This window comes from Pezoporus occidentalis, unplaced genomic scaffold, assembly GCF_034315485.1.
Source record: "Pezoporus occidentalis ecotype Australia unplaced genomic scaffold, CSIRO_AGI_Poc_V1 ctg98, whole genome shotgun sequence".
NCBI lineage: Eukaryota > Metazoa > Chordata > Aves > Psittaciformes > Psittacidae > Pezoporus > Pezoporus occidentalis.
The window spans coordinates 847,413-865,921 of NW_026916347.1; the positions used below are offsets into that span (position 1 = coordinate 847,413).

Consider the following 18,509-nt stretch of genomic DNA (forward strand, 5'->3'; position numbering starts at 1 on the left):
TAACGTAAATTACCCTCCGCCTCATTGCCTCAAATGATCAAACATCAAATTGCTAGTAAAAAAAAAAAAAAAAAAGAGGAAAAAAGGGAAGAGGAAAAGAGAGAGAGAGGAGGGAAAGGAGAAAAGCTGAACAGAACCATGGGTTGAATCTAGATGGCTTGTCAGCAACAAGAGACGAGTCAATGGCTCTTAAACACTTGCTAAAGATGAATCCATTGAAGGCTTCCAGCATGGTAATTTTGCTGACATTAAAGTACACCTGCAAAACCCAAACAATGCTTTATAACTCCAAATTACACCAGTCAAGACCTGCTACTTCAGAGCACCACTTATTTCTTTTGGTCCAGGGAGGGGGGACCCATAAGTAACCTGTGTTTCTCCATCAACAGACTTCAGCAATGAGGAGAGCACACTGTATAGATTTGTGTTGATTTTGTGGATGAACAATGTGCCAAATTCTCTGCTCTCCCTTTATCCCCCCGTTCCTGCCCCCTGACAAATTTTCCAAGCCAGAAGGATGGCTCCAGGATGAACAAAACAAGAAGGAGAAAAAGAGAGGAAGAGGCATCGGGAGGGGAGGGAACAGAGCAGGTACACACAGGGCTAGTCGACTCTGTGCAGAAAAATATGGATCTCGGCAGGGTAACGAGGCGCAGTGGAAAGAGGAGGCTATACGTCTTTTCTCAGTATTTAAACGTGTGCTTAATATGGCGCTCAGTGGAATGGTTAATCTGCTAATGCTGGTAGTGTTTGCTGTAGTACTCAGAGAAATGTTTACTGCAGTATTTCATGGGGATTGTGTTCTGGATGGCACAAAAGGAGGAATCACTCTAGCGTACCAGGAAAATGTTCATTGCAAAATATACTGGAATATTAAGAGGTTTATTTAGTGGCATACTTAGTATAATATGAAAAGAGTTAAGTACAGAGTGTTTTATTAATATTTTTGGGGTGTGGATGAATTTCAGTGCTCAGGAAGGTTATGGAGAAGCAATTCCAGCAAAGGCTGGTTTTATTCACAGATTTATAGATCTTAAGACCATAAAAGACTCTTGGATCAGCTAATCTGACCTTCTGTATAACACAGGTATATACAGCGTGGACATACCTCCTGATTCAGCAAAGCACTTTAAGCACTTGCTTAAATTTAAGTATTTGAGTTGCCCCATGGAAGGCAGAGAAAATAACCCTATTGAATCAACGGGACTATTCAGACCCTTAATGGGAAGTGGGTATTTAGGCATTTGCTGAATTGGGACCACAAGAAGATAATGCAGCTAAATGAGTAATTCATAGCCACCCATTTATTCAACTGCTTTTGCCTTCTTTTCTGCTTGTGGATTGCTCTGGAGCCAATCGCCATTTCCTGCAATGTATTCATTGTTTGAAGTCATTCACTGAATAATTTCAGTGAAAACTCTTTCTTGATAGCTTGCTCATAAGCAGTTCATTGTGAATATGGGAATACAGGGACATGCATTTTAAGAATGTGTGAGTGCATGCACGCTTGTGTGTGTCTGCATTAAATATGTGACCACACATGCACATACACATACAAATGCGGGGTTAGGATTTTAAGCTACAATAAAAGACACAGTTCCCTGATGCTGGTGAGGTTATGCTGATTCTGACCAGCTCACTTACTGCCCTGCTTCCCAGTTTCAAGTTGCCTTTGTTTTGAGTGGACCTGGAATGTTTCTGACCCCTGACTGCATGCAGTGAAACTTGAGGTCCAGTTTCCAATGCAAATATTTACCCAGGGAATTTTTTAAATGTGCTCTTCCAATTTTTCTCTTCTGCCCATTCATTGCACACTGGTTTGCAACACATCCTGCGCTGTAAAATGATCTGTTGGGAATTTTGCAGAAAGTGAAATGGAAGAAGGTACAAAATTAGTTGGAGTGAACTCGGCAAATCATCATTGGTGTTGGTGTACCTGTGCTAGGCCCTCCATTCCCTCTATTTATTCAATTGGTCATGAATCAGTTCTGATTTATTTTGAAAGCATTGCTTAGGGATTTTTCAAATCAGCCAGGGCGTATCTTCTTCAAACAAGTGTGTTTGCAAACCGCTTGGAATGGAATCGGTCAATTAAGTGACGTGGCATTTTTTTTAAACAGGAACAAAACTGAAGAACAGGTACTATGAATGAGTCTGGAAGCTTCACTGGTGGAATTGTGTTTGTGCAGTGGCCAGCTCCAGTTCTCATGCAGGCCTCACTGCGCATTATGCGTTACAACATGGGAATAACTTGTTTCTGGTTCAGACTGCCAGAAATACGTTCTTTCTAAAAGTCACACTGCCTTTTAGGATTCACTTACATTTTCAGGAAATCAAAGGAATTACTGTGATATTTAGGGTAGAATATGAATGGTTACAAATTGAGAACTGAATGTGATGTTTCCTGCATTTCAATTTTCCTTCTTTACGTTCCCTTCAGCACCAGAGACGGATGTGATGGAAACTAGATGTGAGCTGGGCAGTGGCAGCAGTGGGGCAGTTCATCTACGTGCAGTTCATGTGTGTGAGATAAGCAACAGTTTGAGATGATGTGCAGAGAGCAGGGGCACCAGGGCCACTGTAGGACATGTGCGCTAGTGATGCTGCAGAACTGATCAGATGCTCCATGTTTTCCTCTTGGGCTCCCACCAGCCGTGGCATCTGAAATTGCTTCTGAATGTCCCTTTCATTCATTTTGTTTCATTTGTCCAACTGAAAATTAAGAGAGGTTTGGTTTTTCCTGGTGAACCTAAGGTAGGATTTTTTTCTAGCTGTTTCAGTGAAACAGAAGGCCACTGATATTTTTCCAGCCTGAATGAGATGTGTTGTTTACAGATTGCCACTGTCCTTTTTTAGAAAAGCAGTTATGCTGTACAAAGAGAAGACATTTAAGCATGAAAAATCAATTATAATGATTCTTTTTCCAAAACAGAAATATTTTGGCTTTTCAAAATTACTTTTTTCTTTTCTGTTTTTCCCTTGTGGGGAATGATTGGCCAAATTCAACAGGAGCTAGTGAACAGCCAGAGTCAGCTAAAAGCACGATTTATTCTGCAGATGAACTTTATTAAACTGAAGCAAAAAGAGAAACTGCAAGTCCTGATGCTGCTTTCCAAAAAGTCTGGTTGGTGTTGCCGTATCTGAGATATCTTAAAAAAGAGCATACATCCTTCTGCCAATATTTGCATAGCATTCAAAACAACAGGGAGCATTTGGAGCTATTTAATAATGAGGGGATAGGTTGCAAGCATGGGAGACATGATGTTTGACAGGGCTGTGTATGGGCCCTAGCAGAGGTTTATTTGCACTGTGGCTCAGTTGTAGTTCAGCCTGCCTCTGTCAATGTAGCTTTCTTTTCAATGGAGAGTTTACCACTTGTACATGCAAAGACTCATTCAGGTGTTAGCTTTGTTTGCCAGTGTAGACTGTCCATTAGCTGTCTTAATCCTGTCTGTCCTAACAGGCTGAATAATAATATAAAAAGTAAAAAAAACCAAAACAACAAAACCCATCTAAAATGCTGTTATAGAGGGAAGAAATGCCTCCCCCTTTTTTGTTTTCAAATAGAAATATCTTGCTGTACTCAGTTTTCTCTTTCTGAAAGTTAATGTATTTTTCAGTGAAAAAAATGGAACTGCTTGCAGACAATTGGCAAAGGGAATAAACCCACTGCCTTCTTTCAGTGTTTTCACAGAAAATGAAAACAATTTTTAGGAGCTGTTCTAGGCTGAACTTTCAGCAGGTATGAGGGTAAGTGGGACTTATTTACGCTTATCCTACTCACTGATTTCCCAACATTGTTTTGGATGAAATGCAAAATCAGATCCTGCAAGATGTGATCATTTAGGGTACTGTGGCATATTTTGAAACAGTAGGGCTGTTAGCCCCAGCATCTTGGCCAGATTCCAGCCTGGATAATTACATTCTGCTGGCCTATATTCCAGCCTGCACTTCAAATAGCAAAAAAAAAAAAAGGAGTTATCATTTCTCCTCTGAGAAGTCCTGCTGCGTGATGACTGATGCTTTTCCACCCCAGAAGAAGCTGCATTTTGGGAAGCATTGCCTCCATGCTCCTTGTCTTGCGCATTGGATAAAAACTGCTGTGAAGTTGCCCAGGCAAGCTCTTTTGTGGGAATAAAGCAGCAGAGCTGACCAGGACAGAGCTGTGGTTCTTTGTGCCAGCCCCTTCATTACTACACAGCCTTCTTTCTACAACACCCAGAGTCCTGTGTCAGGTCTAGATCCCTGGCAACCGACAGACCAAGGGCTTTGTCCTTCCAGCAGCCATGGGCTGGGGGTACTGAGAGGATGCACGATGAAAGGAGAAGGCAGGCTGGCAACAAATGGGGAGAGGGAGGACTCACTGGTGGGCTTGACCTGTGCCTGTAATTTGTAAAGAGCATTTTTACACCAGATCAATGCTTTCCTCAGCATTTTAATGCACCCCATTGGTGTCCTTAAACTCTAATGATGCAGTCTGTGAGAAGCTGCCATTTATTACCCACAGATGGGGTGATAATTATTGACAAGATTGTAACTAATAATTAAACCCATTTGCTCCTTTAAACAAGTTGGTGTGAATTATTTGCAGGGAGTTCTTTAGCAGGCCTGTGGTCACTGCTGCCGTGTGGTGAGGCTGCCCAGGAGCAGGCCCACTGCCAGGACTCATGGTGGGAGCCTTTCCTCTCCACATCAGTGTGGGACCAGTGCTTCTGGCTGTGTTGTAAGAGGTGTGTGAGCACCACAGTGCTCCCACCCAGTCCCCAGGGCTGTGTCTTCTGTCTCCTTCCAGAGCTAGGGCTGGGCCTGCTCAAGGATCTTGGGCCAGACGTGGAGCCATGGATGGAAAAATCTATCCATGAGAACTTTCCTGATGGTTTGTCCTTCTCTTTCTGAGCAACTTGAGCCTGCCTCTTCTGCAAGTGGAAGATCAATAGTTGCACATTCCCGTTGTTAGGTTCGTTGTTGCTCAGGTCGAAATTCCATTTCCCATCCCAAAGCAAAGATGATGGGGGGGAAAGCGGGAAGGATAATTTCTCGTTATTTTGTTTCTTTGGGAGCAGATACTTCATAAAAGAACTGCTTAACCCTTTGTATCATGGTGTGGTGCTCTCATGGTGAAACACCATCCGCTGCCCAGCACTGATGGTAGGTGAGGCAAAGGAGTGAGCCTCTAACACTGGGGAGTGGGATGTGAGCATGCAGGAGCACGAGCGCTGCTCTGCTCACCATTGCCATGGGGCACTGGGCAGAGGAAAATGTGAGTACTCCTTGTCTGGTGAAGCTGAGCATGGTAGAGGTGGGGAGCAGGACAGCCTGCACTGGCTGGTGTGGAGGCCAGCGGGGATGAGGCAGGGTGAGCAGAGAGCAGCTTCTGCAGCACCACACTGTTCGGAAGGCAGGATGGGGGAGCTGCCTTCCCCTGGTGTACATTTAGAGGGAGGGTGTAAATCTAATCTCAGTGCTAGGGTCCATTAGCATTAGAGGGGAGTACTGTATATGCATTCATTCCCTGCTCTCACCTCTGGATGACAGAGTACCCCCCTCTGTTGTCTGCTTTAACGCAGGAAAAAGGCTGCCCATTAATTCTCCAGCAGCAGTGGATAATACCATCGTAAGTCTTAGGTGCCTATGAATTTTGTGAGCATTTTACAGTAATAAATACCCCACACTTGCGCATATAATTAGTTGTGTATCCCTCAGTTGTTCTATCTGCACTATGATCTGTCTGTCCTTTTACGAAGGTGGGTCTGGTTCCTCCCCTTGCACTCCTGCTATAGTACTGGTGTGGCTTGGCCCAGTGGCAGGAGCTCAGGGCCTAGCAAAGAGATTTGTGTTAGGGGAAGGACAGATGTGATCATAGACTTATTGATTTATTGTACTTCAAGGGGAAACCTGAGCTGAGAAGCTGAATGCAAAGCAACCAGGTTGTCTCAAATAAGTCTCAGGATATCTGTACCATCACTGTACCATCAGTGCCATCACACCCCACTCTCCATGCATACCAGGTTGTACAGGCTATGAAAAGACAGTAAATCCATATATCCACAAAAATTTGTCTGCTTATTTGACTTAATCTTGAGTTTCTTGCACCTTCCTCTTCTTCAGTGAAAAAGACCATGGGAAGACTAATAGCCTCACGTCTACACACTGTAGAATTTTATCCCCCTTTTGTAAGAACTCCACTAAAGCCTCACATTAGCAGAACCTACTGTGCAAAGGTAAACAATCACCCTGCTGTCTTAAACCTACTGAAGCCTGGATTCAACAGGTGAAAGGCAAGCTTTAAGACTCCAAGTACTGGGTCAGAAAGACTGTGGCCACATGACACAAATGCTGATCTGATGTGAAGCTGATCTGCTAATGCAGATTCTTTCAGGGAGCACTGACAGGTTAACTTCTCCTGGCAGACTCAATGTGCATTTGGTATTATTTGTCTGTGGCTCTGACTTTATACCTTAAAATATCACCTGTCATCCTCCCGTAGCTTGCAGAAAGATGGAATAAAATTGAAGGTGGCACAAAAGCTGTGCAGCATGTGCTCTGGCTAACTCGGTAAGATGTGATGCTGCAAGGATGCCTGACCCAGGTCAGGTCAGTGCAGCTGGATGATCCCAAACCAGGCCATCTGTCAGCAGCATCCACGGCCAGCCTCAGCCCTATCAGGGGATGCTTACACTGTTAATTGTAACCATCCTCTTGAACTCAGAGGGACTATTTACGTGCTTAAAGCTAATAACAAGCATGTATCTCTGCAGGATCAAGGCTGCAGTGAAAACTAAGAGAAGACACAGAAGAGGTGTATGTCAAACAGGACTGTGGTCAAGAGCTCTCTGAGACTAAAACATAACATTTGAGAAAATGAGTCCATGTGTTTCAGAGGCACCTGAACATTGACGTGTGGTAGTAATTCTGTAGTGGATCCATTTAACCAGTCCTATTGCTGAAATATCCTTAACAAATATTTCCTTTAATAGTACTTAAAGAGGGAGTGCAGAGAGAGAAATTTTAAAGCACAGATGCATTATTGCTGAGTTCCCGTTTTGAGGGCTTTCAAAGTACCAAGGTAATTTTTCTCCAAATTTGGCTCAATATGTAACAAATCCAGTGAGATCAGGAAGCAACCCGAGTTCAACATTTTTAACTTGAGTTCTCTGTTAAAGTGCCCCAGCTCTGTAATAACTACCAAAACAAGCTCATGTTGTATTCAAATTCTTGGAAACTTTATAGTAAAATCACTGATCTGGAGAGCAAGGCTGGACCAGTGTGAACAAGGAAGAAGCTTTTCTGTGGGAGATGGGAAAAGCTTGTAGATCTGAAATCAGAAGAAAAGCCAGATTTCAACCTTAGCTGTAGTGGTTAACTACCTTAACCCTAGTAACTGTTAATGAGTGTTCAGCATGAGCCAAATGAAATTGGCATCTATACAGAAGCAACATGGTCAGGTTATGTCCAACCCAAAGCAGCCAAGAAAAGGTGGATGAAAGCCACACAGCATGGAAGCAGCGCTCTTTCTTCAAAGCATTTCTCAGCCACACAGCAACCTGCATGGTGGCTGTTGGACCAGAGGGACTTCAACCCTTTGGATCACCAGTGTTTTAGAGAGGTCTTCAGGCACAGTTGGGTGCCCGCTTTCATAGAAAGCAGCTCTTTGCAGCCCCTCTTGTCAGAGCTGCCTGTGCTTCCTGCACTCCAGGATCTGAGAGTGAACTCTGTCCCTCAGGTCACTCCAACAAACTGCTCATCAGGGTTTGTCAGCTAGAAGTTAACTGGACTGTCCATATCACACAGCCCTTTGCAGATCACCAACAAGGGCTCTCTAGGCCACCAGTGGCACATGGCCCTGTTTCAGAAACAACGTGCTATAATAATGTATCCCTAACCATGCTTTATACCAATAAGTAGGCTATAACCCTGTCAAGGTGTGCTGGTGACTCTATAAACCATGAGACCTGAATGGTCAATGGTCGAGTGGTTTAAAGCTGTCACCAGAATACTGAGATAGCCTTATAAGCCTTGTGCTGCATGGCTGAGGATACATTATTCACTATAATATATGGTAAGAAATACCTGCACAGGGTCTGAAATGAAGTGCCTTAGCCACTAGCCAGCATGGCTAGTGATTGGGGAAATCCGTCAGCATTTTCATGTGCTACAGGAGGCAAAAAGAGATGGACACCGGGGCACGGGAGCTCACCTTCTCTGTGTAAAGAAACTGCTTTGTGCAGGAGACAGAGGGTGAGCATGGCTGAGCCCCTCGCCTGTGCTTCCTGCAATAGGGCAGCACTTGGCACTGCTGACCTTCAGAGCTCTCCAGCTCCATGTTCCTTCCCCAGCCCATTCTTCTGTTTTGTGGAGGAACCGTGAAGTGCTTGGTCTGTCAGTTCAGAGCTGCTCAGGGAAGGCATGTGAGGACCATGTGTGAGGCTCAGGCGGGAGGTAGGGGTGTGTGGGCCATGGGATGGGATGTTGTGCAGAGGTCCATGGTCTAGAAAGGACATCCATCAATTCTGCATCTTCTTACCTCCAGCCATGGGCAGCCTTGGTGTGTATGTACATGGCTAGAGGGGTGAGGGAGGAGAAGGCAGGGGCAATAGGGTGAAGGAGTGCTCTGAATCAAACAGACAGAACATGGAGGGGGTAATGAGTGCTTTGATGAGGCACTGGAGGGGTTTATGGCAAAGCCTCTGTCCCTGACAACCTTGGCAAATAAAAGATTTCCCCATCTTGATAGCCTATGTTGCTCCAACCACAGGAGACAGTCCCTGACTGTATGCCCATGTGAGTACCCTTCAGTGGCAGGGAAGAAAAGAGGAAAGCCTGGGGAATTTCATTAGGAGATGGGAGGAGAGGAAGGAAAACCCTTTTCCTGAACCATAGACAGAGCTAAAATTGCCTGAAGGGCTTGGCTGGCTTGCTTTATTTACTGTATTACTGTATATGCATACATACATACATGCATATTTGTATGTGTATATATATATGTATTCTCACACACACACACACACACGGCTTTACTGGTCTTTATCAGGAGAGGACTCAGGGGCATCCCTTCCTACTGCAGAGGCTGGGAGACAACAGTGCTGCAGGGGAGGATGCGGGGAAGAGCCCTTCTCTGCCTGGGATCAGTAGCTGGGTGGCAGGAGCCAAGGCAGAGGAATCTAGGGGCTTCAAACATGGGGCTGGCTACCCCCTTGGCTCACTTGTTATGTTAAGAGCCCATCGACAGAGCAGGGGCTGTGGAGTGCAGGGAGAACAGAGGGATGGGCTCTGAATGCAGCCACCCAGCATCCTTCTGTTCTCCATATGGTACACTGTCTGGCCCCCTCCCTCCATACTGCCTCTCTCCTTACTGTTCTCACATCAAATGTTTTCCCTTTTTATTAAAACCCTTGGAGTGGTCAGCAGGGTGACAGGCACCAGGAATTTGTAAAGGATGGAGGAGGACAAGAAACAAGTTTGTGTTTGTCAAGTAGAAGCCATGTCCCTTCATTCTCCTCTCTGACCTCCCTCATGGGCTCCTGTCTGGGCTGGACCATGCCTGGTGGCAACCTGATTTGGCAGCTTGGGGTGTATGAGGCGGTGGGAAGTCTGCCACATCTCAGTCACCCCATTGCAAATGCACAGCCCTCTGTCACACACTTATCTGTGTGGGGTGAGGTGCTGCTTCCTACTGTACCACACCACAGACCAAAAAACTCATAAAATAAAGGTTTTCCCTGCAACACCCACCTGAACCACAGCATTTGCCCCGTAGTGGTGGTAGCTTGATGGGCTCTCAGACCAGGGAAGACCTCTCTGTCTCCCTCTGTCCAGTTCTCGCAAGGCCCCATATTTAACAGTTTCTTTTAAAACCTGCACCATATGAGATCTTCTCATCCCTTTCAAGACATTCTCTTCTGGGCTACCCGATTTCTTATTTAAAACTTGTTTTAAAGAGCTACTATGCCCCAGAAGATGCTTCCTGTGTAATGACCCACCCCGAAGTAGTACAAAACACATTAGAAAGTCTCTTCTTTAGTGATTTTTTATATTTGATGTCAGTGAAGACAAAACCAATGGTGTCAAGTAACGTAAGGAAGGGGAAGATTAAACAAAATCTATCCCCTGCAAAAACAAAGCAATCAATATAGCATTATCCCGCTGCAGTGGCTTTCAACTTGCTTTGTGGACCCCTGAAAAATCTCTCATGAGGGCTCAACATCCCCCCCCCACCCCGTGAAAATTCCCAAGCCCCAAACATCTTGGTGAAATTTCTTTTCCCACCCTCCTTACAATTAAACCATGTTCTCCCAGGAATCTGCAGACCACAGGTTCAAAAATACCATCCTACAGAATACCAATTCAAATGTAACTAAGACTAATTAAGTAGGGAACTTCCTATTGTTATTGCAATACTCTCAGACTCTTCTTACCTGGAGAATCCATTTTGCCTCCTCTGGGATGCTATTGCTCTGGTCCCATCTTTCAAGCCTATCTGCTGCAACGTAGAAACACCAAGTTCCTCTGTTCACCACACAGAAGAAACACAACACATTAAAGATGGCAGGAAAATTTATGGACATGTTTTGCTTTTGCAGAAAAAAAGGATTTTGTTTTTTAAGGGTACCTCCTCCTTCCCCAATAACAACATGAAGAAATTATTGATTAATGTCAAACCAAATTTGTTATTCTCATTTCCATTTTTGCTTCTGCTTTGTGTTCTCTCATTTTCTTTCTCAGACCTCAATTAAACATTTCTGCTGGAGAGGGGAGCATCACCTGTATTTAACTGGCTTAGCACAAGAAAAACACGAAAACAGGAATTAAGAGGGGTTGGTATCTAAGGTACAAAATATTTTATTTCTGTAGGCCATATGCTGACTATCTCTGTGTAACACATGAGATGCTGAAGAAATGAAGGTGAGAAGCTTCAACAGCTACAAAACTTCTCCAGAATTTCCTTTTCATGAAAATAAAAAAAGAAATACAGCAGCACCTACGCCTGAACCCAGGGCAGACAGCATTCAGAGATACTGCAAAAAATGTCGAAACAGAAAAGCTGTGTTTCTTTCAAGTTATTCTACAGATCTTTAAAGATGCTGCTCCATGAAATAACGTGTGGTTCATTCCCCAACGCATCAGCTTGGGAAATATATGCAATGAAAAATTCTTTATTTCCAGCTAATTGTACTTTCATTTCCTCCTCCTATTGTTGCAAGGCTGTGCAGGCTGGGGTTTGGAGCAGTACATTCCATACCCCATCACAGCAGTACCTAAGACAGCTAGGAGGCACAGCCACCTCCTTCACTTGTTATGTCCTTCTTGGCAAATATACTTGGGACCCATAAGTTTGGAGTGGACTGTGGACTGGCAATAGGTCCTCTTAACGTTTTATTCCTGGCTTCTGTCATTCGCATGCTGTACAGTTGCAGTCAAACAAATGAACTCCTCTGCATCTTAGCTACCCTTTCTGTAAAGTGAAGGTAATAATATTTATCCAGCTGGGATGCTGCAAGGAGTAATTAATGTGTACAAATCACTTTGAATTCCTCTAACAAAGTGCAAATTGTATTAGTCCCCACAGAAGCTGGTAATAGGTTTGTGTCTTCCTTCACTGAAGGTCTGACCTCATTTCCCTAGGGTAATCTTGAGGAAAAACTCTTCCTACTATTTGTATTACAACAGCACGTAAGGCCAGAATCCCCATTGTGCTCAGGGCTGTATGTTCATATGGTAACAGCCCACACTCTACAGACCTTATATTCAAACTGAGAAAAGATGGGAGAAAGGAAGCATTCACCCTATTTCAAAGGTAAACAACCAAGGCACAGAGAAGCAGCATCTTGCTGGTATCAAGCCTATGAAGCAATGTAATTCTTTTCAAAAGGCTGTCACCTCAGATTGACTTCCTGTCACAAGCTGAATTCTCACCTCTTTTGTCTGGACACCAACCTTTCCCATTTTGGTGAGTGACAGATCAGCCAGGTGGCAATGGATGGAGCTCACTTCTTATGGGGTACTTGGAGAGAGCAGTGTTAGGGCAAGTCAGGGTTTGCAGAGGAAGAAATGATGTGGCTTTGGGTAGAGTAGGTGACCACTGGTCCTGTTCTTCATCTCATGCTCTTTTGGAGACCTGGACACATTCTGTGCTGTGATTTCTGCTATGAGAGGAGAGAAAGCAAGAGAATCCAAGAAGAACTGGTTAAGTTGGCTTTGTAAACCTTCATGCATAAATATCTGGGGAAATGTGGAAGTATCTCCAACAGCTCTTCTAGTATTTGCCATGTTCTTTTTTTGGCTGATATAACTGTTAATTTTTTGTTACTGCATCTGTAGCTTGAATAGAGCAGTTGTTTCACCACTGGTATATTGGAATTCTTCATTTTTGGACTAATGAAATGGTCTAAAACTTGATTCCATTTTTTTCTCCCCTGATGTTAGAAATCAGTTTAAATTGTGCCTTTCCTGAAGAAAAAATAGAGTGGAAAAAAGGCATGTCACAAAATTCCCTACCAGTGCCAATGATAGTCTGGTGATCCTGTTCACATTCTGTATTTAGCTATAAAATATGGCTCCGTGGACAGCTGTATGTTTCACCAGCACTGCTGATATTTCATGGAGGAGATTGGAGTCAATGGTTAGCCTCCTGTCCAGCTGGTCCTCAGGTGCGTTGCTACTAAGCCACTTCTAATGCCAATACCCAGATGGGTCAACAGACTTTCTGGGTGAAGGTACCACCATTTCCAGTTCTCCTGCTCTCCCTAAAGACCTCAGGCACTTGTCATATTAAAGACCTCAGGCACTTGTCATATGGAAGTTCAAGCAGCAAGGGGAGCCTCTGATCCCTAGAGGCACCTCCCAGTGGTTTCAGCACCCAGGAGGCAAGCTAAGGAGGTGTGACCCACATCATCTCGCTACCAATGGGATGAGATGAAGGATGAAAGTTGGCATGATCAGACAGTTGGGGGCTAAAGCCTCTGGTGGTGTAAATCATTCCCATTCCATGGATTTTACAAGACTGTGTTAATACACACCAGTAGAAGACCTCAGCCTCTAACACCATTAAGCCATGGGCTCCTTTAGTGCTCAGGCAACCATATGTTGGAAAGGACCCACCAAGACAGAGGGCACCTTTCCTTGGGTGATCCTTCCAGAGCAGCCAGCAGAAGCTGAGCAGGACTTCCCTTCCTCCCCTTCCTTTTCCTGCCTGCTGCTAGCTGCCTGTGCTGCACACCTCTCAAAGCCAGGGTCCCTCCTCCACCGGTCGATGCTTGCCCGGAGAACTGGGAGCTGCTTATAGGCGGTATAGAGGATGGCTTTTGAACATAGCATGTGTAAGGATGGAAGGATGAGGGGAGGGGGTGGGGGAAGAGGAGAGGTACAGACACAGCACTCCTTGGCAGTGATTTATAGAGTGGGTCAGGCACAAATTGACTCGTATGCAAGAAATGTAAATGGAATCGAGACTTTTGATGGAGAAGCTCATTTTCAGACTTAAACGCTTTAGATTAAACACACTCACACACAAATGCTGGCGGGGAGGGTGTTTTATATAATTTACATTACAAATCAATTCATTATCCACAGAGGCAGGTTGTACTGATTTTCAAGGATCGGAGATTTGATGAAGAGGATTCATTTCAAGAAATAAACCTTTTAAATTAACCGCAAGATGAGGGAAATTTCTTTATTTAAAAAATGCGCCAGCCCCTTCTTTGTTTCTTTTATTATTATTAATATTATTTTCCATCCGGCTCTGGGTCATTAAGGAGGGTCCAGAAGTCACAGATTGCCTTTCTGAAGGAGGAGAGCTGAGAACTTCGAATGTCACACATTTTGTCTGGCTCCAAACCCTTCATTTATTGCAACACAATTTGTTACCTGTGGTTGGCTCTGCACACCATTGTGTGCTGTGCGCCAGGACTGATTTAGCAGGGAATGTCCTCTCCACCTTGAACTTGAAAGGGGGAAAATCTCTTGAGAGAGGCGATAGAAGAATCATGAAAGTCAGTCTTCCAGCTACTTAAGAAGAGAAATGACCTTTGAGGTCTGGGTAAAGTCCCCTCAAGCTTTGACAGGGATGGAGCTCAGGAAACCCTGGTTATAACAAAGGCAGATGGTTCTGTGAGGGCACATTTAAGATGCAGGGGTAAAGAAATGGAAAAAAAGAAATCCTGGAACCAACACGTGTCCTGATGTGCCATCCTGCCATAGAAGTGTGCAGATTGCAGTGGACAATCGCCAAGGCTGGAGGCAAAGGACGGGTCAAGATGATTAAAGGACTAGTGCCATGTTACCCTCGTCTTCCTTGGCAAGGCTGCAAAGGACCATCTTTGAGGATGGTAGTTTCTTTCTGAACCATTTGGGAATAGTTTGCTCCCCTCCAGTCCTTCCTGGCCACAGCTTCCTTGTAACTCCCTGCAAAAGCTCCTGCAACCTAATTGCAAATGTAGCCTCCCAGTTCCCCAGCATTCTGCCTGGCTGCAGCATGGAGAGAGGCAAAATAAGATTGCTGGAGCAAGCATCTGCTGTCTTCCATAAGAAAACTTTTCTTTTTTAGATAGGTTCATTTCAAACCCCAAATGGTTGAGCCTCTTTCCTATTTGAACAAGAGCCAGTCCTTCAGAAACACAACTGCTCACCTAACCATAGGTGACCACCTTAGTTGTGTAGGATGAACCTGCACCAGAGGCTTTTCACAGGTGATGTCTGGGAATGGACAGCTTTTGGGCCCTGGAGCCATCTGCATTCCTCGGTCCCAGTGAGGCTTCCTGATCCAAACCCTAGTGTGGGCCCTCCTTGAAGCCATCCTCTTTGCAGGAAGAACCTGGCTACTGGTGAGACTACAGCCAGTGCACCACTGTCCTCGGATGAGAAATGCAACGTTTGCCCTACTGGAGAGTCCCAGAACAGGGCAGGTGGGCAGCAGCAATTGCCTGAGCTAGAGGGGAGCCAAGACACCAGGGTTAACAGCCCTCATCTTGGGAAGAAAAAAAGACACAGGATCTTTAATGACCAAAATGGCTGAGACCTTTGTTTTATACCTCTTCTGAAAAGCAATCACACACATTTTAGCAGGGGAGCTTTTATTCTCATGCGGATGGGGTAGCCAGTGCAGTGTCCTCTCCCAAGCGCATCCAGACCTGGTCAGTCCAAGTGCACAGAAGAGCAACATGAAACATGTTTGACCTTCACAACTTTCCTTTACAGACCAGCAGGATAAAACCCTGAAGGAATTCTCCTGAGTGAGTTTGTCCAAAGCAACATTCACCACCTCATTCAATATTTGCCTGCAAAAAAAATGCCAATTATTGAAAGACAGTCCTGGCTGGGCATCAATAGGCAGCCAGGTGTGAGAAGTTGAAGAGAAATGCATCTCATTAATGTGGAATTGTTTTTAGGTTAATAATCTTGCGTTAATTTTCCTTTAAAATATTGTCTTTGACCGTTAAACGCTTGCACTGTTATAAAAAGAACGTAATAAATGATCTTGAAGCAAATTCTCCTGCCAAATGTCATAATTTATTTGCATAATTAGCTCTTAATTTTAATTCAATATGCAAATCCACGCTTCCTTTAAATTGCAGCAGCCTGTTTCCCGGCCTTGGCTGCCATGAATTTATTGTGAGGCGGCTGTTTGAAAAGGCAGCTTCACTGCCTTCTGGGGATGGCTGCCTGGGGGAGGGGGTGCCCACCGCCAACTCCAGGCACTTTTTGTTTGGGTTTTGTTTTGGTTCGCTTCTTATTAAGTTGGACCCCAACCTGCTTCAATCCCTGAGCATCCTCCTCTTCCCCTCAACATGTCCTGTTTCCCTTTCTCTTCCTTCTGCTTTCTCTCTCTCTTTTCTCTTCCTCTTTGGAGAAGACAATGTTGATTCTCCATGTTCCCTGCCCCTTGGTCCATCCCCCCCCTCACTCCCTCCTGAAAGGCTCTGGCTCAAGTCAACCTGGCAACTGCTCTGCTCTCCTCCCTGTTTTGGCTCCCTTTCCTCAGCCCTTGCTTGCTGTACAACAGCCCCTGTTCAATGCCTTTCTGAGGTGCCTGGAGGAAGATGAGCAGGAAAGGGTTGGCTTCCCCATGGGGTTTCATCTCCCAGTCCCTATCCATGGCCAGAGGCCCTGCAAATGGCCAGAATCCCCTCTCACTTCCCTGCCTGTGCCCCCATGGCACACCAGACTGTGCTCCATGCTAAGCCCACCCCAAGCCACTGGGCTCATGGCAGGGGAGCCTGCAGTGAGCAGAACCCCGGGCAAGTCCCTGCTGCTGGGAAGCAGATGAGGCTGTTGCCCTGCATAGTTATCAGCTACCTGCGGAGCTGGAGCGGGGGTACTTCCTTCCCTTGCTACCTCCCCATCACCAGTAGCCCTCCATGTTTGTGCCGCAGCTCTGCATCTGACAGGAGAGTGGTAGACCAGACAGCTCAACATCAGCCCACACCTGGGCTCGGGCGCAGCCCTTGCCCAGTGCCCTGGGCTGTGCAGCCAGCTGGCAACAGGCACTGCTCCTCTGCTATGAGGAAAACATCCAAATGAAACAGCTCACAGGCTTCTCTCCTTCCCCTCTTCCAATCCAAAATGGAAACAGGATTTCAGCAACCAGAGTTCCCCTAGGTAGAGAAGGTGGCTTGGAGAATATGGCGTGGGTGCCTTCAAGGGATGACTCCTTCTATCCTCTGTCCTCATCCCCAGCGGTGTAACTGCACTTGGGGTGATGAGGAGCCTGGGCATTGCTCCTGGAAGCTCACTCCGGTTGATGCAGGGCCATGGGAGCCAGATCTCTGGAGGTTTTTCATCACCTTGTCTCTTTGACAATGGCTGATCAGTGAGGGCTGTGAGTGCTGTGTTCTTCAATTCCCTCTAGCTTCACATCCCAGGATTTGTCCCTGGAGCACAGAGAGCAAGGAGGACACCCAGAGACTCCTGCCCTTGAAATTCACAGCACGGGGAGAGGAGTGGGAGAGATGGGTGATGGAGTAATGTGAGTCCAGGGTTTCACACACGGGTTAGGGAATGGAGCAAAAGGGACAAATTAGCCTAGACAATAGGAGATCTTTTTCACTGGGGGAGGACTTGGGGGAGAGGAAGATAATTAAATGATGCTCCATCAAAGCGGAGGCAGTTTGCAAGCTGCTCTCCCTTGTAACTCTATCGCCTTCACCTTCCAGGGAGGACCATGAGGGTCGACAGCCATCCCCTGTGCTGGTATCGGGTGCACTCCCTCCCCTGGGAGCACCGGGAAGCAATGGGGGTGCCTTGGCAGAGGGAGGGCCTGGGCTGGGGGCTGTAGGAAGGAGAGGGTGTTGGTATCTCATTACAGGCCTTAGATCTCTGGAGAGGAAAAGAAAAGAGAAAAAAACCAAAACCAAACCCCCAAACCCAACCACAGGCTTTTGTTAGAAATGCTGTCCGGGAAGGAAGGAAGAGGCAGGAACAGCTCAAATTCAGTCCTTCGATAATTAAAGCTTGCAAGAGAATAAAAGGGGAGGGCAAAAAAAAAAAAGGGCTTTCCCTCCTCCCACCTGCTCCCAAAACAGGGCTGCTGTGGCTTCCCTGGGAACAAAGGGATATGGTAAGAATGGGCTTTTGCTTGATCCCGCAGCGGCTGGGAGAGAGCAGCGGGACAAACGTGTGGCCCTATAGATGGGAGCCCCTCATCAAAGCCAGGGAAAAATAGCAGGGAAATGTGTCTTTCTGTTCTACTGCTCATCAGAGCAGGGCTCCGACTTCCCGATTCAAGAAAATTTGGCAACTGAAAGCAAAAATATTTCAATTCCAAAACTGGCCAGAAATACTTCAAACCCCTGCGCTTTCTGCTCAGCGAAATAAAGGAGAGGGAAATCCAGCCACTGGGCAACCCACAGACCCTTCCTGACATGGTCTGACTGATCAGAGCCTCTTAAAAAACCACAAGTAAACCCAGGACTATTTGGGACTTGAGACAGCAGGGGTCTGAGGGGCTCTGTGGGGCAGGCAAAGGGAGTGGAAAAGACTTAGCATTACCTTCAGCCAAGGCTACTCTCCTGCATCCACCTGCTGCATGTCTTAGGACCTCATGTATGTCTCTGGGTTTAGTGATGCTCATGAAAAGCAACCAACATGCACCTGTAACAGGACTCTCAGGCAAACATCCCCTTTCTCAGCTCTTAATATGTTCAAGGTTTTTTCCTTTTTCCCCCCCCTCCATCTACTGCCTCTATTACTTCTTACAGCTCCAGACCTCAAATGCTGTTTTCCCCCAAGTGTCCTCTGCTTTTCCAGCTGAGGATGATGCTGCTGAAGCTGGTGGTGAGCCTGTGGAAGCCTGGGCAGGAAAGTTTTACTTCCAGATTTCTCTACGGCAATGAGCAGTGACTGTCAGTCACTTTCCTGTGCCTCAGTTTCTTCACCTAATAACTGGGGATAATATGCTCTCTGGGTCTGGGATGTCTCATATGGGAACCTGATGGAAACTACCAGCTCCTTACTAACACAATGTGCACAGCATTCTTCTATGTTATGTTTACGAGATGTCAGGGCAGAATGGATGC

General features: G+C 45.7%; 1 long non-coding RNA gene across 1 annotated transcript; it reads left to right on the forward strand.

Moving 5' to 3' along the window:
• Positions 1–12,785: 12,785 nt before the first annotated feature.
• Positions 12,786–15,482, forward strand: LOC134157586 (uncharacterized). The gene is made up of 2 exons (XR_009962380.1): positions 12,786–12,876; positions 13,570–15,482. It is a non-coding gene; the product is annotated as an uncharacterized LOC134157586 (long non-coding RNA).
• Positions 15,483–18,509: the final 3,027 nt, after the last annotated feature.